This window comes from Vigna unguiculata, chromosome 4, assembly GCF_037176805.1.
Source record: "Vigna unguiculata cultivar grain cowpea cultivar isolate G323 ecotype 2 chromosome 4, ASM3717680v1, whole genome shotgun sequence".
Classification (NCBI taxonomy): Eukaryota; Viridiplantae; Streptophyta; class Magnoliopsida; order Fabales; family Fabaceae; genus Vigna; species Vigna unguiculata.
This window is the reverse complement of record NC_140795.1, coordinates 49585226-49604006: the sequence shown is the minus strand read 5'-3', so window position 1 is coordinate 49604006 and position 18781 is coordinate 49585226. Positions and strand designations below refer to the sequence as shown.

At 31.7% G+C, this 18781-nt stretch overlaps 2 non-coding genes across 2 annotated transcripts; one reads left to right on the top strand and one right to left on the bottom strand.

Annotated features, from left to right (window-relative positions):
• Nucleotides 1-864: 864 nt before the first annotated feature.
• On the bottom strand, nucleotides 865-937 carry TRNAT-UGU (transfer RNA threonine (anticodon UGU)). The gene has a single exon. It is a non-coding gene; the product is annotated as a tRNA-Thr (tRNA).
• A 1837-nt stretch (nucleotides 938-2774) lies between these two features.
• On the top strand, nucleotides 2775-2847 carry TRNAF-GAA (transfer RNA phenylalanine (anticodon GAA)). The gene has a single exon. It is a non-coding gene; the product is annotated as a tRNA-Phe (tRNA).
• The last annotated feature ends 15934 nt before the right edge of the window (nucleotides 2848-18781 follow it).

Here is an 18781-nt window from a genome sequence, read left to right as displayed (position 1 = left end):
TATTCTACAACCAGTAATTCATTTATTTTCAAACCAACCCATTTATTATCTATTATTTGATTAATTAAACCTTTATATTGGAAAGGGTGAACAGTCAAATGATTTGGCAATTTCTCATGGGGGGCTGAATCAAAATAATTTTGAATAAGAGTTTTAGATTTTTGTTCATCCTTTGCTGTAATAATATCTTGAGGTTTACAACGATAACTTGGTATATCCACTATACGACCATTAACTAAAACATGTCTATGGTTTATAAATTGGCGGGCTTGAGGAATAGTCGCAGCCATACCCAATCGAAAAAGTATGTTATCCAAGCGCATTTCAAGTAGTTGTAATAAAACCTGACCAGTTGATCCTTTAGCTTTTCCGGAGATACGAACGTATTTAAGCAATTGTCGTTCTGTAAGACCATAATGAAAACGCAATTTTTGTTTTTCTTCTAAACGAATACGATATTGAGATTTTTTACTGAAGCGCAATTGATTTCGAAATTCGTTTTTGACTGTTGGCCTTTTACTAGTAAGTCCTGGTAAATATCCTAGACGACGTATTTTTTTGAAACGAGGTCCTCTGTAACGTGACATAAAAACTCCTTTTTTAAAATGAAAAATCTTATAAATCGAAATGAAAACTAAACGAAATGAAAAATATTATAGAATTCTAAATGAAGCGAAATCTACTAAAGTTTTATAGTACAAAGAAGAATTAGATGAATTTTATCAATATCCGAATTTATTGTATATAAAAGAATACAAAAAAGTAGGTTAATTTCTTGATTTCTTCCGCAGAGATCGAACTCTCCCAATTTTTTATTTCTAAAAAAGATATTATCAATTATGTAAAAAACAAATAGAGAAAAGCAGCCGGTTATCGGATTCGAACCGATGACCATCGCATTACAAATGCGATGCTCTAACCTCTGAGCTAAACCGGCTAATGTAAACGAAATATACATATGCAGAAGAATTGAATGGGATCTTAGTTATCAATTTTTAGTTATTTATAACAAAATTCAAATTAATACAAACATCAAAAATAGAGAAAGAAAATATAGAAAATCAAACCCAATTTTTATTATTTCTATTATTTATTTTATCTGATAACATAAAGTGCAAGATAATAATTAATATTATATTAATATAATTTATTTAATATAATTTATTTCGATCTACTATTCTAGATATATATTATTAAATTGATTTCTTTCAAAAAGATTATTTATTAGTACTTAAAGTAAATTTGAATAAATATAAATTTTAGTAAATATTTATTAAGGAATTCCATATTTCTAAGTAAATGTCTAATTCTATATTATATTCAATTAAAAGAATGGTTTTTTTTAGCCACTAGATTCGTTTTAGTTATATAAATTGTATATGAATAAATGGATTGTTTATTTTCTTTTTTTTTTTAAGCAAAAACAAAAAAAAAAAAAGAATCGACCATTCGAGTATTCTAAATTGTATGAAAAAAGAAGATAAGTAGGTACATAGAAGATAAGTAGATATGTGGTCTATATCTGTGTATATTGAATTGTTAATATATAGATATTAGAATTAGTTCTGATTCAAACAAATAAAGGTATCCAATATAGATGAAATAAAATCTATAAAATTGGAGAAAGGGGTTTTTAATATTTAATAAAATAATATGTATTTAATGAATTCAAAAGTTCCCGCATAATTCTCATAATAGAAATGAAAAAAAAAAGCATTCTATTATAATCAGATTCAAATAAAAAAAAAGATGGGGATATGGCGAAATTGGTAGACGCTACGGACTTAATTGGATTGAGTTTTGGTATGGAAACTTACCAAGTAATAATTTTCAAATTCAGAGAAACCCTGGAATTCACAATGGGCAATCCTGAGCCAAATCCTGTTTTCTGAAAACAAATAAAAATTCAGAAAGTGATAATAAAAAAGGGATAGGTGCAGAGACTCTATGGAAGCTGTTCTAACAAACGAAATTGACGACTTTTTTTATTGCATTAGTAAAAGAATCCTTTCACCAAAATTACAGGAATGGATCAAAGATAAACATTTAGAAACATATATATATACTGAAATACTCTTTCAATTTGTTACTTTTTATTTTATTATTGAAGATCTATTTGTGATAAAAATATTCACAAATGAAAAATGTGAATCAAATCAATTCGAAGTTGAAGAAAAGATGGAATATTTATTGATGAAATTATTCACTTCATCATAATCGGCTAAAACCCTTGAAGAACTGATAAATCAGATGAGAATAAAGATAGAGTCCTATTCTACATGTCAATACCGACAACAATGAAATTGAAAGTAAGAGGAAAATCCGTCGACTTAAGAAATCATGAGGGTTCAAGTCCCTCTATCCCCAAAAATACTTTTTCATTTTCTAATTTTTTTCCTATATCCTCTCTATCTTGAAGTCCTTATTTATGTGTTTTATTCGATTTATTATTTCCCAACGAAATTGGAATTTTTATTTTCATCAATTTCCTATCTATCATAATTTTCTTATCTATCATAATGACAAGGGACGAGTTTTGGAATAGATATAAATATATATGTGAAACACATAGAATTTTTTTTAATCAGAAATGTATAAATTAATATCTTATTTTTTAGCAAGGAATTTTCATATGCGTAATTAACGATTAACAATAAAAAATAATTATTACTGCGGAAACTCACTTACAAACTTTTTTTTTACTTAGTTGATATAGATTCATTAACATAGATTTTAAAAATCTTTTAAAATCAAAGTATTAAGCTTCAAGAATGGTCGGGATAGCTCAGTTGGTAGAGCAGAGGACTGAAAATCCTCGTGTCACCAGTTCAAATCTGGTTCCTGACACAAGATTCATTTGTATGAGTATCTATCCCCCATATTCATTAAAATGAATATGGGGGATAGATACTCATACAAATTTGTGTTCTTCTAGATTCTGATACATAACATATTTCTTTGATCTATTTAGGTATCTGTAGATATACTTTTCCTAGATGATTAAAGAATAGATGCAATTTTTTATTAGGTATATTCGCTTATCTATAGTATCTATATATATATAGATATAGATATATAGATAATGAATTCTTTATCTATTTTTTTCCTTTTTTTTCTGCGATACAAAAAAAGGTTTCTATTTCCATAATATTCGAGTGGTTTAATTAGTTGGTTAAAAGACCTAAAAGTCGAAGTTCTGGGGTGGAGTGAGAATATTAAGAATTCATCTGAGAAGGATTACCAAAATAGAATCGAGCCCTTTTCTTTGTGTTTTTTTTTCGTGGCCGTATAATTGATGGTGATGTGCACGTTATATAGTTTATTATAAAGATAAAGAATTAGTTGATTATAAAGATAAAGAATTTTTGCAGTTCATCCTATTTCTTTTATTGGCTTGGCTGATAAGAACTCAGTATTGTTTTTGTTTTAGAATCTTAAGAAACTCCTATCCTATTTTAAACCCTATAATTATTCATTCTATTATTTCTGAATTTTGTGATTTCTCACATAATAATATCTGAATGCAACTTCCATTACTCTGCCTGATTTAATGTCAATCAATTATTTTGTCTGATCTATAACAGAATGTACTTATATTCTTTGACTGGGGTTGCAGAAGTTTGGATTAGTTTATTATTTTTATCATTTAGTGAGCATCTTGTATTTCATAAAAATTTGGAGCAATATAATCTTTACGCAAAGGCCATCCTATCCAATTTTCGGGCATTAAAATACGTCTTAGACGCGGATGACTATCATAAGAGATTCCCAACATATCATAAGATTCCTTTTCTTGAAAATCCGCACTTTTCCAAACCCAAAAAATCGAAGGAATTCTGGGATTTTTTCTTGATACAAATATTTTTATGCATACCTCTTCGGGTTGATTTATACCATACTCTATTCTTGTAAAATGATATACACTAGCTAAGAGTCCTCCGGGTGCTACATCATAGGCACATTGAGAACGTAGATAATTGTAACCATATACATATAAAATGACAGCAATGGAATGCCAATCCTCGGGCTTTATTTGTAAAGTCTCTATTCCTAGGTAATCGAAACCCAAGGATCTATGAATTAGTCCATGTTTGACTAGCCAAGAAGACAAACGACCTTGCATTTTTTGCTTCTCCTAAATTTTTTTTATGAGTTTGGTATTAGTATTTTCTATTACGATGAAATTTTTAAAATACGATGAAATTTTTAAAAAAGGAATTGCTTTTTATTATTGTACTTTAAAAAAATGTGTCAGACGATATCTCTGAAGTAGATGGCGGTTGATAGAAAAATTCTTGACCATAATTGTCAGTATAAGTACTGTATCCAACATGAAACTTATGGTTGGTAGTAAAACATCTATTCTCTCGTTGAAAACTCATTGGATCTTCATATATTTCTCGAGATATTTTCTTACGAAGTTTTGTTATAGCATCTATAATGGCCTCCGGTTTAGGTGGACAGCCCGGCAAATATACATCTACAGGAATTAGCTTATCTACGCCTCGAACAGTACTATAAGAATCGGTACTAAACATCCCCCCCGTAATTGTACAGGCTCCCATAGCAATAACATATTTAGGTTCGGGCATTTGTTCATATAATCGAACTAAAGAAGGGGCCATTTTCATAGTTACAGTGCCCGCTGTTAAAATTAGGTCCGCCTGCCTAGGACTCGATCGTGGTACTAGTCCATAACGATCAAAATCGAATCGTGATCCTATTAATGAAGCAAATTCAATGAAGCAACAACTCGTACCATAAAGAAGCGGCCATAAACTGGATAATCTTGACCAATTTGAAAAATCATTTAATGTCGTTGAAATAACTGAATTTTGGGTTGTTTGATCAAGTAAGGGAAACTCAATGGAATTCATAATTGTCTCAATATTTTTTTTTCTAATTGTCTAAATAGTCAAGAATTAAGACCATTCTAATGCCCCCTTTCGCCATGCATAAACTGAACCAACAATTAGGATAAGCACGAATAAGAAAGCTTCTAAAAATACGGATACCCCTAATACATCGAAACTCATTGCCCATGGATAAAGAAAAACCGTTTCAACATCAAAAACAACAAAAATGAGAGCAAACATATAATAACGGATTCGAAATTGTAACCAAGCATCGCCTATTGGTTCTATTCCGGATTCATAACTAGAAAGTTTTTCCGGTCCCTTGCTAATGGGGGCTAAAATTCCAGAAATTAGAAATGCCAAAATAGGAATCAAACTTGATATTATTAGAAATGCCCAAAAAATATCATATTCGTAAAGAAGAAACATAAAAGTACTCCTCTGAATGTAGAAAATATACCAAATTCATTTTCATTTTTAGTCTAAAGTCTCCATTTTTTTAGACTAGCTGAATATACTAATATTAATATTATTCTATCGAATATGAATATGTTCGAATAGAAAGTTACAAATTGTTTTTTTTTTAGTAATAGTCTTAGTAATGAGATCTATTCGATCCAAAATAGTATTAATATTATTAGTATCTGTAGGAATATTAGGGCTATACGGACTCGAACCGTAGACCTTCTCGGTAAAACAGATCAAACTAATTATTATCTAAATGATTTAAATTGTTTTCAAAACCCAACATGCATTTTTTTTTTGCATTGAGCTTTTTCATTAACTGATAAAAATATTAGTTAGTCCACCATCTTTTTTTTTTTTTACAGTAAAGAATAAAGAGATGATTCCCTATGCTCTTCTTTTTTATTTGTATAACAATCAAAGAGCACTACCAAAGTGTTTCAAAGAAGGATTATCTTGACGTAGGTCTGCTTCTGGCCTAGATCAACTTAAGTTAAATGGACTCTTTATCCACCTACTAAAATTAAAATAGAAGATAAGAAATGACACTTCATACACCTTAAAGTTCATAAAATAGGAAGAAAAGATAATCTTTTTTAGGTCCCTATACCCTTTATGTTTAGCATTGACGAGAAATGGGTATTCACCTTATCAATATCTCAAATCAATTATGGATTCGATTTTATGGCTAAACCCTTTGTCAGGCTAGTGTTCTCTTGTTTTGTTCCTTAAAATGGAGTAAGACACCGATTTCTTACTATAAGATAAACTTTTTTAATTACAAGATGAACTCCTCTGAAAAAAAGCATTGGCGCTCGTGTAAACGAGGTGCTCTACCTAACTGAGCTACAGCCCTTGTGTTTTTGATACATATTTTATCATAGTATGAAGATAATTGCTTGTCAAGATGAATATTACATGATCGAATCCCTTGAACGGGGGTTGGTATTGCTTATCAGTAATTTTACATTTATAATCAATTAATCTGATAGATGGGTACTCTTCTTTTTTTTTTTTTTGAGGAGGAGTCCTAAATTACCTACTTAACTCAGTGGTTAGAGTATTGCTTTCATACGGCGGGAGTCATTGGTTCAAATCCAATAGTAGGTAAGGTATAGTTATAACTTATTAGATACCTTTGACTGTGGTATCTAATAAGCTTTTCTACTTACTTTTTTCTTCTGACTGTTTCTTTTTTCTTTTTATTGTTTTCGGATATTGGGACGCATCAATTTCAACTTGTTATGAAATAACATTGATAGCCTCTACTCGTGTTCTAGCTCGTCTAAGAGCTAGATTTGCCTCAATTGTTTGTCTCTTGCCTTCAGCCTTATTCAAATTAGTTTCTGCTATTTCAAGAGTTTGCTGTGCTTCTTGTGGATCAATGTCACTACCCTTTTCCGCATCATTTACTAAAACAGTTATCTCATTATTATTTATTCTAGCAAACCCCCCCATCAGAGCCATTGTTAACCATTGGTCTTTAAGACGTATTCTCAAAATACCTATATCGACAGCTGAGGCAATAGGCGCATGATTAGGTAATACTCCAATTTGTCCGCTATTAGTAGGTAAAATGATTTCCTTCACTTCTGAATCCCAAACAATTCGATTGGGGGTCAATACACAAAGATTTAAAGTCATTTCTTCAAATTGCTCTCCGTTTCTAAGTTCGTAGCCTTCGCAGTAGCTTCATCGATATTACCTACCAAATAAAAGGCTTGTTCAGGAAGACCGTCTAATTCTCCAGAAAGAATCAAATTAAACCCTCTAATTGTTTCTACTAGACCAACATATTTTCCAGCCGAACCGGTAAAAACTTCTGCTACGAAAAAAGGTTGTGATAAGAAACGCTCAATTTTTCGTGCTCTTGCTACGGTTAAGCGATCTTCTTCGGATAATTCGTCCAAGCCAAGGATAGCTATAATGTCTTGAAGTTCTTTGTAACGTTGTAAAGTTTGTTTAACTCGTTGCGCAGTCTCATAATGTTCTTCACCAACGATTCGAGGTTGGAGCATAGTTGAGGTTGAATCTAAAGGATCTACTGCTGGATAGATACCTTTGGCGGCTAATCCTCTTGATAGTACAGTAGTAGCATCTAAATGTGCAAATGTCGTAGCAGGAGCAGGGTCAGTTAAATCGTCGGCAGGTACATAAACTGCTTGAATAGAAGTTATGGACCCTTCTTTGGTAGAAGTGATTCTTTCTTGTAAAGAACCCATTTCAGTACTAAGAGTGGGTTGATAACCCACAGCAGAGGGCATTCGACCCAATAAGGCAGATACTTCAGATCCTGCTTGAACGAAGCGGAAGATATTGTCGATAAATAGAAGTACATCTTGCTCATTGACATCTCGAAAATATTCCGCCATAGTTAGGGCAGTTAAACCAACTCTCATACGAGCTCCGGGTGGTTCATTCATTTGACCATATACTAAAGCTACTTTGGATTCTGCAATATTTTGTTCATTAATTACTCCAGATTCTTTCATTTCCATATAAAGATCATTTCCCTCGCGAGTACGCTCACCTACTCCGCCAAATACAGATACACCTCCATGAGCTTTGGCAATGTTATTGATCAATTCCATAATAAGTACTGTTTTACCCACTCCAGCTCCACCGAAAAGTCCTATTTTTCCTCCACGACGATAAGGAGCTAAAAGATCTACTACTTTTATTCCTGTTTCAAAAATAGATAATTTTGTATCTAATTGTATAAAGGTAGGCGCAGATCTATGAATGGGAGATGTTGTACGAGTATCTACAGGACCTAAATTATCAATCGGCTCTCCAAGCACGTTGAAAATTCGTCCTAGAGTTGCTCCGCCTACTGGAACACTTAGGGGAGTTCCTGTGTCAATAACTTGCATTCCTCTCATTAGACCATCTGTAGCACTCATAGCTACAACCCTAACTCGATTATTTCCTAATAATTGTTGTACTTCACAAGTCACATTAATTTGTTGACCAACAGTATCTCGACCCTTAACTACCAGAGCATTGTAAATATTAGGCATCTTCCCCGGGGGAAAGGCTACATCTAGTACCGGACCAATTATTTGGTCAATATGTCCCAGATTTTTTTTTTCAATCGAAGAAACTTCAGGACCGGAAGTAGGAGGATTTATTCGCATATCAAAAGCCAATTTTTTTTTCCGAAAAAGTTTTTAAATCAAAAAGAAATGTTCGATAAGAAAGCAAGTTGATCGGTTAATTCAAAAAGAAATAAGAAATGGGAGTTAGTACTCCATTTTTTTGGTACTATTCCATCAATCCTCTTTAACTGTTTACTTACTTATTCAAATTCAATTATTGAATTCTTAAGCTTACTGCAGTTATTTTGAAAATTTCAATTGGATAAAATCTTTCGAAAGTCTTTTCTTTTTTTCTATCATTCTAGAAAATATCATCTATATTCTGTATGGAATTCGAACCTGTACCTTAATTTAGAATTCATTTTTTTTATCATTGGCTTTCGTATTTCCTCAGTAGACAATTTTTTAGACTTACCCTCTGTTTCCCTATTTTTTGACCTCTTTTTTTATTTTCCGGGGAGAAAGCTGCCTATTTTTACATCTAGGATTTACATAGACAACATATATCACTGTCAAGATTAAGAATAAATTATTATTATTATTTAGATTAGATCTTTCGATTTCAAAATTAAAAAATAAGATCAAATTGAAAAAAAAAAAAGATTGGGTTGCGCCATACATAGAAAAGAGTATACAATAATGATGTATTTGACAAATCAAATACCATCGTTTAATTTAATAATAACATAACGAACCTTTGGGATTAATTGATAATAGTAGTTGATTTTTGTAAAAGATTTCATTAACTCCTAAGTCATATCGAGTAGACCTTATTGTTTCAAGAATTCTTAATTCAAGAGTTGTAGGGAGGGATTTATGTCACCACAAACAGAGACTAAAGCAAGTGTTGGGTTCAAAGCTGGTGTTAAAGATTATAAATTGAATTATTATACTCCTGAGTATGAAACCAAAGATACTGATATCTTGGCAGCATTTCGAGTAACTCCTCAACCTGGAGTTCCACCTGAAGAAGCAGGTGCTGCGGTAGCCGCCGAATCTTCTACTGGTACATGGACAACTGTGTGGACCGATGGGCTTACCAGTCTTGATCGTTACAAAGGACGATGCTATCACATCGAACCTGTTGCTGGGGAAGAAAATCAATATATTGCTTACGTAGCTTATCCTTTAGACCTTTTTGAAGAAGGTTCTGTTACTAACATGTTTACTTCTATTGTCGGTAATGTATTTGGGTTCAAGGCACTGCGTGCTCTACGTCTGGAGGATTTGCGAATCCCAACCGCTTATATTAAAACTTTCCAAGGTCCGCCTCACGGCATCCAAGTTGAGAGAGATAAATTGAACAAGTATGGTCGTCCCCTATTAGGATGTACTATTAAACCTAAATTGGGGTTATCCGCTAAGAATTATGGTAGAGCTGTTTATGAATGTCTTCGTGGGGGACTTGATTTTACCAAAGATGATGAAAATGTGAATTCCCAACCATTTATGCGTTGGAGAGACCGTTTCTTATTTTGTGCTGAAGCGATTTTTAAATCACAGGCTGAAACAGGTGAAATCAAAGGGCATTACTTGAATGCAACTGCGGGTACATGCGAAGAAATGATGAAAAGAGCTGTATTTGCCAGAGAATTAGGCGTTCCTATCGTAATGCATGATTATTTAACAGGGGGATTCACTGCAAATACTAGCTTGGCTCATTATTGCCGAGATAATGGTCTACTTCTTCATATACATCGTGCAATGCATGCAGTTATCGACAGACAAAAGAATCATGGTATGCACTTTCGTGTATTAGCTAAAGCATTACGTTTGTCTGGTGGAGATCATGTTCACTCCGGTACCGTAGTAGGTAAACTTGAAGGGGAAAGAGATATCACTTTAGGTTTTGTTGACTTACTGCGTGATGATTTTGTTGAAAAAGATCGAAGTCGTGGTATTTATTTCACTCAGGATTGGGTTTCTCTACCAGGTGTTCTGCCTGTTGCTTCGGGAGGTATTCACGTTTGGCATATGCCTGCTCTGACCGAAATCTTTGGAGATGATTCCGTACTTCAATTTGGCGGAGGAACTTTAGGACACCCTTGGGGAAATGCACCAGGTGCTGTAGCTAATCGAGTAGCTCTTGAAGCCTGTGTGAAGGCTCGAAATGAAGGACGTGATCTTGCTCGTGAAGGTAATGAAATTATCCGTGAGGCTAGCAAATGGAGTCCTGAATTAGCTGCTGCTTGCGAAGTATGGAAGGAGATCAAATTTGAATTCGAAGCAATGGATACTATTTGAATTCGAAGCAATGGATACTTTGGATTAATTGCAATTAAACTCGGCACAATCTTTTCCTAAAAGAAGGATTGAGCCGAATACAAAGATACTTAATTATTAAACAGATTTCTATCTTTCGTATTGGAATAGAAGCATAGTAAGTAGACGATATTTTACGAAAAAAGTGATTACAATTTATAAGGGAAACTGGCTATTGCCTTTTTCGATGTGAATTTCACATAATAGGGAAGTTGTTCCATTTCTATATGAAATTTGTCTTTTCCTATTGATTTCTATATTTCTATAATTTTATACGTTTTTTTAGTTTAGAATATCATTTTAGAATAAAAAAAGATATATATATATATATATTTAAATAATTTTTCTTATAAGTAATTCTAACATAATACTAATAATCGAATTAATAAGATTGAAAATCTTATTAATTCGATTGTATTTATTCGATTGTATTTTTTTTTCAATACTAATATTGACAACACTGTATCAAATAAATATAATCCGATCGTGAATAAATTGATCACCTTACTTACGTTAAATAGGCGTTATTACTTCATCAAATGGTAGGTTCATTGGTTTTCTTTCTGCGAGACAAACAAGAAAAACTTTGTTAATGAATAAGTAAGTGAATTGAAAGGTAAACACGAATATATATACGAAAATATTAGATCTATATATACCAATATATATATAGTCTTATATATATAATAATAATGGATAACTCTAACATAGTATTTCAAGAACATAGTATTTAAATAGGTGGTATATCTTTTTTTAGTTTTTTAGACAATTCAATTTTGTAATTTTATTTTTTTGATTGCGATTGGGTATAAATATCCACCTTATTTTTTAAATTGTAATGGGGTTGCTAACTCAATGGTAGAGTACTCGGCTTTTAAGAGCGACTCTATTTTTTACGCATTTCTATGAAGCAATGGGTTCGTCGATACTATCGGTAGAGCTTGTAAAACCACGACTGATCCAGAAAGGAATGACTGGAAAAAGTAGCATGTTGTATCAATGAAGAATTCTAAAAATATTTCATTCTTTTAGGATCCAGCTCAAATTTTTGTTTGAATTTTTGGCTCGTAACAAAAAAAATTCCGTTGGGTTTGATTAATAAAGGGATAGAACTTGGTGGTTCTAATTCTAATAGGGAAACAAAAAGCATCGAGCTTTCATTTATTTTTTATTTGGATCATTACCCCATCTAATTGTACGTTAAAAATAGGTTAGTGCTTGATGTGGGAAAAGCTTTTCTGGTGAATGGTTTATTTTTGTTATGAGTCCTAACTATATAGCTATTTTCCATTATCTTTTGGTATTTTGGGGTAGCGATAAATGTGTAAAAGAAAGAGTATATTGATAAAGATATTTTTTCCAAAATCAAAAGAGCGATTAGGTAAAAAAAAAATAAAGGATTCTTAATTAGCTCGTTATCCTAGAACAAAAATTAGGCAAAAAATCGATTAGAGAGAGTCCGTTAATGGGTTTTACTTCTCTAGGTATATATTTATACCTATAATTTTCTGTTTTGACCATATCGCACTATGTATCATTTGATAATCCAATGAATCTCTGATTCTTTGTTTGACCAAATAGACTTTTTTAATGGAGCAATATCAAGCATATTTAGAACTCCGTAGATCTCGATACCAGGACATCCTATACCCACTTTTTTTTCGGGAATCTATTTATGGACTAGCTTATGCTCATGAGTCCTTTTTTATAGAAAATGTCGATTATAACAATAAATTTAGTTTACTAATTGTAAAACGTTTAAGTACTCGAATGTATCAACAGACTCATTTCATTCTTTTTGTTAATGATTCTAAAAAAAATACTTTTGTGGGTTATAATTATCATTTTTTTTCTCAAATAATATTAGAAGGTTTTGGTATCGTCGTGGAGATTCTATTTTCTCTACAATTATTTAGCTCTTCCTTAAGGGGATTAGAAATCGTAAAATCTTATAAAAATTTTCAATCAATTCATTCGATCTTTCCCTTTTTCGAAGATCAACTGATATATTTAAATCATAAGTCAGATATACGAATACCCTATCCTATCCATCTGGAAATCTTGGTTCAAATCCTGCGATATTCGATAAAAGATGTCTCTTTCTTTCATTTAATAAGGTTGTTTTTTTATTACTATTATAATTGGAATAGTCTTTTTCCTCCAAAAAAATGGATTTTTACTTTTTTTTCAAAAAGGAATCGAAGAATTTTCTTGTTCCTATATAATTTATATGTATGGGAATATGAATCTATCTTTCTTTTTCTACGTAACAAATCCTCTCAGTTACAGTTAAAACATTTTCGCGTTTTTTTTGAGCGAATTTTTTTCTATGAAAAAATAAAACATCTTGTAGAAGTATCTACTAAGAATTGTTCATATACTTTCTTCTTCTTTAAGGATACTTTCATCCATTATGTTAGATATCAAGGAAAATCAATTCTGGTTTTAAAGAATACTCCTTTTTTGATAAATAAATGGAAATACTATTTTATATATTTATGGCAATGTCATTTTGATATTTGGGCTGGACTAGAAACGATCTATATAAACGAATTATCTCAGTATTCATTTCACTTTTTAGGCTATTTTTTAAGTATTCCACTAAATCTTTCAGTAGTACGAAGTCAAATGTTGCAAAATTCATTTCTTATTAAAATTGTTATAAAAAAACTTGATACAATAGTTCCCATTATTCCTCTAATGAGATCATTGGCTAAAACAAAATTTTGTAATGTAATGGGTCATCCTATTAGTAAGCCGGTTTGGGCCAATTTATCTGATTTTGATATTATTGACCGGTTTTTGCGCATATGCAGAAATTTTTCTCATTATTACAATGGATCTGCAAAAAAAAAGAGTTTCTATCAAATAAAATATATACTTCGGTTTTCTTGTATAAAAACTTTGGCTCGTAAGCATAAAAGTACTGTGCGCATTTATTTGAAAAAATTAAGTTCAGAAAAATTATTGCAAGAATTTTTTACAGAAGAAGATCTTTTTTCTTTGATTTTTCCAAGAACTTCTTTTACTTTGCGTAGGTTTTATAGAGGTCGTATTTGGTATTTGGATATTCTTTTAAGAAACGATTTCGTCAATTATTTATAATTGAAAATAGGTTATGTTATTTTTTAAATCGGTGTAAATTGATAAAACGAACTTCCTTCTTTTTATTCAATGAGGATAAAAAAATCATTTTTTTTAGTCTTCTATATCTATATATAGGATTTTGAAATGCTCATGTAGTCAGAGTCAAGATTCGGGGTTAATGAATTAAATATTATATTTCACTTTCTTAGAGTCTTTTGCTAGGCAAGTAATTAAGGTTTAGATGTATACTAGGGAAAGCCGTGTGCAATGAAAACTGCAAACACGGCTTGGGGAGGGATTTTTTCTTGTTTTATTCTATTGTTGAATTTTATTCAAGAATAAATTATCTACTTCATCCGACTAGTTCCGGGTTCAAGTCCCGGGCAACTCATTTTTGTAGATCGATGTTGTATTATATCTATATTTCTATTCTCTATTTCTATAAATAGAATGATATATAGAAAATAAACTTTTTTTATGAATCAATGAAATGGGATAAACAAGGTAAATTCGGATAAACCGAAATGAATAAGAACATACTAATGAATAAGAACATACTATGGATATTAGTATTGGTTGACACTGGTATATAAGTCATGTTATACTGTTGAATAACAAGTCCTCAAATTCTCGCATTATAGAGAATTTTTGTGCTTGGGAGTCCCTAATGATTAAATGAACCAAGATTTTACCATGACTGCAATTTTAGAGAGACGCGAGAGCGAAAGCCTATGGGGTCGCTTCTGTAATTGGATAACCAGCACCGAAAATCGTCTTTACATTGGATGGTTTGGTGTTTTGATGATTCCTACTTTATTGACTGCAACTTCTGTATTTATTATCGCTTTTATCGCTGCCCCTCCAGTAGATATTGATGGTATTCGTGAGCCTGTTTCTGGATCTCTACTTTATGGAAACAATATCATTTCTGGTGCGATTATTCCTACTTCTGCGGCTATAGGTTTGCATTTTTATCCGATCTGGGAAGCAGCTTCTGTTGATGAGTGGTTATACAACGGCGGTCCTTATGAACTAATTGTTCTACACTTCTTACTTGGTGTAGCTTGCTACATGGGTCGTGAGTGGGAACTTAGTTTTCGTCTGGGTATGCGTCCTTGGATTGCTGTTGCATATTCAGCTCCTGTTGCAGCCGCTACTGCTGTTTTCTTGATCTATCCTATTGGTCAAGGAAGCTTTTCGGATGGTATGCCTCTAGGAATTTCAGGTACTTTCAATTTTATGATTGTATTTCAGGCTGAGCATAATATTCTTATGCATCCATTTCACATGTTAGGTGTAGCTGGTGTATTCGGCGGCTCCCTATTCAGTGCTATGCATGGTTCCTTGGTAACTTCTAGTTTGATCAGGGAAACCACAGAAAATGAATCCGCTAATGAAGGTTACAGATTTGGTCAAGAGGAAGAAACTTATAATATTGTAGCTGCTCATGGTTATTTTGGCCGATTAATCTTCCAATATGCAAGTTTCAACAATTCTCGTTCTTTACATTTCTTCCTAGCTGCTTGGCCTGTAGTAGGTATTTGGTTTACCGCTTTAGGTATCAGCACTATGGCTTTCAACTTAAATGGTTTTAATTTCAACCAATCCGTAGTTGATAGTCAAGGTCGTGTAATAAATACCTGGGCTGATATTATTAACCGAGCTAACCTTGGTATGGAAGTAATGCATGAACGTAATGCTCATAATTTCCCTCTAGATCTAGCTGCGATGGAAGCTCCATCTGTTAATGGATAAAATTTTGATCTTAATTTAAAGTAGACGAGTTTTTGTTTAAAAATAAAGGAGCAATATCAACTTTGTTAATATTGCTCCTTTATATTGGATATTGGATTAGTAATCTTTTTTTTAGATTTCTATAGATTTATACATACGTTTTTGATTGATTTAATGATTCCTTATCTTTTTTTTTTTCCTTTGTTAGAAAAAAAAGGATAATGAAAAGGTAGAATTTGAGATATAGATCATTTTTACTATAAGGGCGGATGTAGCCAAGTGGATCAAGGCAGTGGATTGTGAATCCACCATGCGCGGGTTCAATTCCCGTCGTTCGCCCATATCTATATATAGATAGATATAGATATTGTTTAGGTTTTCAAGTATAAATCTGAAATAAAGAAAAATGGCTACTTCTAAAACTTATAAGTACGAATTCTTCAAAATAATAATTATTACAAAAGATATATTTTTGAGATAAAATAGATACATTTATCTATTTCACAAAAAAAGAATATATCCATATCGTGGTTTCCTCTTATAATACCTCAGGTGCTAATGAAACTATTTTAGTGAAATTTAACTGTCTCAATTCCCGGGCGATTGCGCAAAAGATTCGAGTTCCTTTTGGATTTCCTTCTTGATCAATTATAACTGCAGCATTATCATCATACTGAATTATTATACCGTTGCTACGTTTTAGTTGTTTACAAGTACGTACAATTACAGCTCTGATCACTTCAGATTTTTCTAAGTTCGTATTTGGTACTGCTTGTTTGATTACAGCAACAACAATGTCGCCAATATAAGCATATCGTCGATTACTAGCTCCTAGGATTCGAATACACATCAGTTCACGTGCTCCGCTGTTATCCGCTACATTCAAATGAGTTTGAGGTTGAATCATATCATTTTTTTATTATTTCAATCTAAAAAAGGAAGTAAAAATATTTTGTGTTCAAAAAAAAAGGAACCTATTATTGCCTTTTTTCTTTTCATTCTAAAGACCTATTTTCTTTGGTTCTCTTTTATTATCCTGAAATAATGAATTGAGTTCGTATCGGCATTTTGGATGATGCTATTGAAATAGCCTTTCTTGCTATATTTTCTGGTACTCCACCCATTTCATAAAGTATTTTCCCAGGTTTAACAACAGCTACCCAATATTCGGGAAATCCTTTTCCTGAACCCATACGTGTTTCAGTAGGTCTTACTGTAACCGGTTTGTCTGGAAAAATACGTACCCATATTTGTCCACCTCGGCGAACATTTCTTGACATTGCCCGCCGTCCCGCTTCTATTTGTCTAGATGTTATCCAAGCTGGCTCAAGTGCCTGAAGAGCATATCTTCCGAAGCAAATATTATTACCTCGATAGGATATTCCCTTCATTCTTCCTCTATGTTGTTTACGAAATCTGGTTCTTTGGGGGTTATAATTGATGGTTGTTTTTCAATTCCATCTTTATTACAGAACCGTACATGAGATTTTCACCTCATACGGCTCCTCGCGAATGAAGTAATTCAAATATCTATATCTATATGGATATAGATTCTATCTAATCGATAAAATAATAGAAATAGTCATATGTTTAGTAAATAACGAAATCTCGGTATTTTTTGAGATTTCATACAATCTTCGAAATTTTTAGATCTTGTTTTCAATATCGATTCTTAGAATTGGCAAAAATATAAAAAAATTCAATAAAAGAAAAATTCTCGCGGGCGAATATTTACTCTTTTATTCTCAAATTCAGATGTAATGAAATTCAGATGTTAATGTAGGGTACAACTCCTAAAAAATGGATTGTTTTTAGGTTTCTTCCGCCATCCCACCTAAGAAATCATTAAGATTTGTTTTCTTTAAGATTTTTTTAATAAAATCTTAAGTCTTAAGTATTTGCAGGTTTCGTCGTTCCCATCGCCTCTCGATTAATGGTTAGGTTTTAATTCGACAATGGAGCCTTTCTCATAGCTAAAAATTAATAAAATTTTTTTAGAATAGAATATTCATTTCTTTTTTCGTGAATCAATATTATCAGTTTTTCTTGATTCAGAGCTCTTAATTTATTGACATTAAAAATAAAAAAAAAAATATATATATTATTCTTTTTTATTTTTAAGGATGCTTTAATACACTATCTTTTCTGAGATGACCCATAGACCTTTACATATTCGAATTCTATATCATTGATATATTTTAATCTCTTTCTTTCACCTTTTCTTTTATCTATATATTTTTATTGCTTTACAACTAAATAATCTTTTTTTTCTTTTATCTTTCACAATTTTTCAGTTGCTATATTCTTTTTTTATTAAATTTTTTTTCTTTTGACTAATTCTTTAGATCTAGATAATCCGAAGTGATGTGTTGGTTATTAGTTCTTTTTAAATGAATTGATACTATTAACCGGTTTCTTTTTTTTTTTTAATCATTCTAAAAAACTAACGAGTCACACACTAAGCATGGCAATCCTCTATAAAATGATTAATTTCTTTTTTTAGTCGATTCAATCTTATAAAATAGATAAATTTTTGAGAATCAAAATCGAGTAATTTTTTCTTTTTTGTTTTATATAAAATCAAAATAGGACATTGAATTATTGAATAGAAAGAAGGACATATTTTTCTTTATTTCGAAAATATCCAAACTTTTATCCCTAAAACTCCATAAATAGTTCGAACTGTATAACAACAATATTCAATTTTAGCTCGAATGGTTTGGAGAGGAACCCTACCTTCTCTGATCCATTCGACACGTGCAATTTCTTTTCCATCAATACGTCCTGCAATCTGTACTTGAACTCCTTTTGTACCTGCTTGTTCAGTTAATTCAATAGCTTTTTTCATTGCTTTACGAAATGAAACTCTATTCTTTAATTGTCCAGCTATAAATTCTGCAAGAATATTAGGGTGTTTATAAGCATTTGTAACTTTTACAATAGCAATGTTTAGTTTTCTATTCACACAATTCAGTTTTTTGTGCATATTCGTCTGTAATTCTTCGATTTTTTGAGGCTTACCCTCTATTAATAACTTTGGAAATCCCATATATATTATGACTTGAATCAGATCGATTCTTTTTTGAATCTTTATCTCTCCAATTCCCTCGACACCCGAGGATATTCTTCTATTTTTTTGTATAAAATTTTTTATCCAATCTCGTATTTTTTTATCTTCTTGTATATTCTCAGAATATTTTGTTGGTTGTGCAAACCAAATAGAATCATGACTTTGAGTTGTACCAAGTCTGAAACCAAGCGGATTTATTTTTTGTCCCA